Below are 4953 nucleotides of genomic sequence, written 5' to 3' on the forward strand. Positions count from 1 at the left end.
AGGTGATGTCAACAGCCAGGTGATGCTTTTGGCGACAGGCCAATAATAAGGAAGTATCAGTGTATCCAAGATAGTTCTGAAAGGAATTGTGTAAAAATGAGGATCTAAATGGAAGGTAGGACTTGTATATAGGACTTGACACAGCATGTTCCTTTAGTGCACGGAGCACTGTGAAATACATAGGCAATAATACAGAGGGGTTGCTTGCAGATTTAGCACTGGGCAAGTGGTGGAGAGTCTTACTGGAGCAGGGCCCAAGGAGTTTTGAGGTGAATGGAATTAATGGAAATTTTTTTATAGGAATGTGACTGAGAGCTCAGATGTCTCTTAAGCTAGAACTTGAAGGCTCAAACAGTGGCCTTTTCTCAGAAGTGAGAAAGAGCAGCTGTGCTGTGATGCCAGACTGTCTGCCCAGTGTGCAGTGTTACCTAAGTATGCAGCATATGGATGCTGTTGCTTGGGTGAAGCTTGGTTTTTCAGAGGTCTGCAGCAGCCTAATCCCTCACTGGAGGAAGGGCAGTGCAGCCTGTTGTATTTTCTAGGATTGAGTTGTCACCCTGGAAAAGTCTGAGAAGCTGAGGTCATGGGAGACAGTGGAACCACAGTTGTCTTAAAAAGGATTCGAGACAATCTGCATCCAAATCGACTTGCAAACACAGGTAGGGATCATGTTCAGCCTGGTTGTGGGTCTTCAGGATGGTGCTTCTCTGTATGTTGGAAATTAGTGTACTACTTCTTCATGTTGTTTAGAATGAAAGCCGTGATCTGAGAGGATGCTAGCACAGAATCATGATTGTTACCAAAACAGATGCACAAAGCTGGGGGGCAGGGGAAATCTGTGTATTAGACATGGGCAGGAGATTTTTTTTCATTATTTATTACAGGCAATCTCAGATAGTGTTTGCAAAATTAACCTGGTAGGTTACTTAGCTACTGTGAACATCAATAACCGTGTTTAACCACAAACATTTTTATTACCTGTCTCACTGCAAGTTTTTCCTAGCTAGGTTTTTCCAAAAGGGATTCTGTATTCCTCCTGTAAAGCTATAAATACAGAAAAGTGCAGCAGATGGGGAGCCCGGAGCTTGCGGCGGCTCCGTGCTGCCTGGGGAAAGCCGTGGGCTGTGCTCCAGCCTCGCTGCAGGCTGCTACCCGGAGCCCGGCACCTCCGCTGGGCAGGGGGAAGGGAGCGGCGTTGGCCTGGGACGTGAAAATCTTTCCTGATCACGCCATCACCGGGAGATCCGGCGCGGGGAGTGGATCACCGGCAACTACACCCTTGGCGTGCACCGCTGTAATGACTTTATTTCTGTATCACGCTGTGCTATCGCAGAGCCGGCTCCATTGTGCTAAGGACTGGGTGCATGCAGATCCAAAAAAGGCAAGAATAAAATGGGCTCTGCCCTGCTTGGGTGTTGCACAAGGCGAGAGGTCTGTACCTTATACTGCGGGGACGCGGGTGTTGGCTCTCCCTGTGATCCAAAGCTCGCTGGAAACTTGTCGCCCTGGTTAACAGGAGTTTTCGTCTCAGCGCTTGTGCTCTGCTGAGAGAGAAAAAGAGGAGGGATTTGATTGCACAGCCGTAGAGCTGCACCGCGCTCAAGAACGGAGCATGGGCACGGTGAGGTTGTGTGTTTGGAACATGCTGTCGAGACACAGAGAAGTAAAACGTTAAGCGGGTAGATACAGATAAAAGGGAGACAAATAATACAGGTCACCACTGCAGACTTGCCTTTTATCCCGAGACAGCATGTCCACCTATGACAGATCGAGACAGCGCTGCCAGTGTCTTGTCCTTCTCCCTTATACCAACGTTTATAAGTTGATCGGTTTGCGCGGGAGCTAAACCAGCAGAAAAATCAACGGCACAAAAATAAACAAATGGAGGAAGTGAGAACGCCAGTCTGGGGCTGGTAGGGAGAGTGGGACTGCAACAGAGCTGATTTCAATCAGCTCAACCTGTTGTGGAATTGCATGCTTAGAATTACTTCCCTCCGTTGGATACATTTAAAATGGGATTCAAAACCACGCACCCCGACTGACTGCACGAGCGTGGCGTGCGGTCTGTCCGTAGTCTGTCCTCTGGTTGTGACATAAAGGTGCTGAGGTCAGTATGTGTCCATAGTCTGTCCTCTGGTTGTGACATAAAGGTGCTGAGGTCAGTATCTGTCCGTAGTCTGGTTGTGATATAAAGGTGCCGAGGTCAGTACGGGCAGTATAGTGGTCACTTCACTTCAAAGGCAGCCAGGATCAGCCTGGATCAACAGTTACATGTGAGTGCTGCAGGGGGGAAAAGGAGGGGAAGACCATGCAGCTCAGCTTGAATGCCAGATCAACAACAGGGCACCATCAAAGCTGGAGTTAAAACTCAAGAGTTACCCTTGAGCTCTGAATTGAGACCTGAAGAGTAACTTCCTTCTGTACCACACACAAAATCACAAAGCCTTTTCAGAAACATGGATGCACCTTGATAATTTAAAAAAGTCAGTCGATGCCATGCAAGAGATCAGTCAAAAATACTCATAAACGTGCCTTGTTTGACAAGATATTTCAACAAATACACTCATTCAACCACTTGCAGAACAGCTGCGTAAGGTAATTGCAGTGGTTGATTTAAGGCCTGGTCCCTACTCAGCAGGTGTACTGCTCTAACAGCCCCTGCTATAGCTCTATTTGTATCTGTATAAAGGTACTTAAAGCAGTATGAAACATCCAGGGCTTTAATTGTAGGTGCTTTTAAAGCCACTTGAAACTGAGAAAAGACTATATATAGAGGGGTTAACTCAAATCAGAAATTCTTTCAATTAAATCTTTGTATATTCACTGCCAAGGGATCTCACCAAAACATTCAGAACTGTATTCTTACGTTTGGTTATTATCCTACTCTGTAGTAATGCAGAATCCTAAAGAGATACCCTGAAGGGATATCCTGGGATTACAATACTTAGAGTTTTCTAAATTTACCCAAATTTCAAGACTCTTTTATCTGAAAGTATTGCCGGATATTTGAGAGGACCTTCCCAAACAAAAGGAGGGAGATGCATTTGGGTTGTCCATGAACAACATCAGAATGGGATATAGAGCTACTGCTGCAAACCAGAATTTGGTACTTGAGAAGGGAATTAGTGAAATGTAGATCATTTTACTTATGTTCTAAGCACTCAGAGCAGACAAGTGTTCAGGGGGTTTTCAGGGAAACGATACACCTTGCCTTTTAGTTAGGATAAAGTCAGATGGCCCCTTCCCAGTATGGGGGTACAAGGGGATTTCTTACACCTCAGAAGGGTCTATTTTGTTCTGTGAGAGGAAGCCTGGCACCAGGCCCCAGCCTCAGCAACCAACTCTGCTGAACAATTGATTTTACAGTGATCAGGTAAGAACCGCATTTTCCTCCCCCTCAGCTGTACAGCAGAAGGAGCAGTCCAGTTGCCATTGGGCATAGCCTGATGATTTCTTTTTTTGTCAGCAGTACCAGTATCGACAATTCTTACCCTACTGTACAACTCTGCTCCTGAGCTACTCCCTGCACTGTGCCAGCACAGCTATTTGTGTGGCTACGTAATGAATCAAAGAACTGGCCCACCTAAGATTTTTCCTGGGTGTTTTTCAGCCAGATCAAACCCCCAGCTACCTTGGCTGACACAATGCAGGGGTAACACTAGAGCATGTGAAATCACAGATGTTAAAGCTCAGCTGAGGGACAGTAACTTGTTATGATGTACCAACTTAGCCACCTGCAATCATCCGTCCACTCCTTTAATCTGCTCTAGCAATTAGAGACAAATTGGCCTCAGCCTACAAGGAGGAAACCAGAGTTCATGAATGACTTGAAAACTAATTACAAGTCTTTTAGTAGTCAGGCAAAGATTGAAAAAAGACAAAAAGAAAAAAGGAGTCCTGTAGTCATACAATACACAATTACAAAATTTATCAACCGAAGATCTCACTGCAAAGATGCAGAAACAGCAAGCGCTGGCAAGCAATACTGAAGGTGATGGTGGGTCAACATATTACTGCCTGGAGGTTTCTCACCCAGTAAATCAGAAGTCAGTCCAGCAAAATAATGTCATTACGCTGGCGTGAAGCGATGAAGAAGACAGACTATGATTCATCACTGCCCTACATATCACATGAGCTTGTACAGCGCTGCAAAATGTATGTAAAACACTTCCAAATCCCAACTATCTCCTTTTCATTGTACTTTTTGTCCAGATAACACAACAGACTGAAGTAGCGAGGAGTGTTTCTGGACATAAATCTGTGATGCACAAGAGTAAATGTTTTCTCTAAACAAAGACAAAGCAGCAACAATCTTTCATTTCCTCAGTAAGTTTTGGGGTGTTCTAGTGCCATAAGAGCAAATTGGCAAAATAACAAAAGGGCCAGAACACCTGACTGGTGGTGAGCAGCACCTGGTTCCTATCTTACACATCCTGATGTTAGATGGTGTGTAATACCCATCACACAGGAAGCTGGAATCAGTTCCAAAAATGTATGCAAGTAGCACGTTACATCTGGTGCTTATTTAACATGGACATGCATTTCCTACTATCCTGGAGAAAGGTTTGCTAGGATTTCTCTGCCTAGAATGAGTTCAAATACAGGGATAAGAACCAGGGCTGCCATTTTAGCAAAGCTGGCTCTGCATTACCCTTCTTTGATCTTAGCACTGTCTACAGTTTTATCAACTGAAGTCAAAAATCCAGCTTACGCACTACCATTTCTCAGTATTTAGCTATGTCCAGTCATTTCATTCTGGATAAATGGTTGCAGCACCATACTGGACATGTTCCCACTTGCCTGCCACTTGAGTCCTCCATTTCTGTATCGTGAGGCTCACAGTAAAGAGTCAAGATCTGTCTGGTACAGGTTTAACAGTATTTACAACCTGGGATATTGTTTTGATGCTTAAATCCCAAATCTTTCAGGTTCTCCTTAAGGGTTACTTTTTTT

Source organism: Athene cunicularia, assembly GCF_003259725.1.
Source record: "Athene cunicularia isolate RWA chromosome 1 unlocalized genomic scaffold, athCun1 chr1_part1, whole genome shotgun sequence".
Taxonomy (NCBI): Eukaryota; Metazoa; Chordata; class Aves; order Strigiformes; family Strigidae; genus Athene; species Athene cunicularia.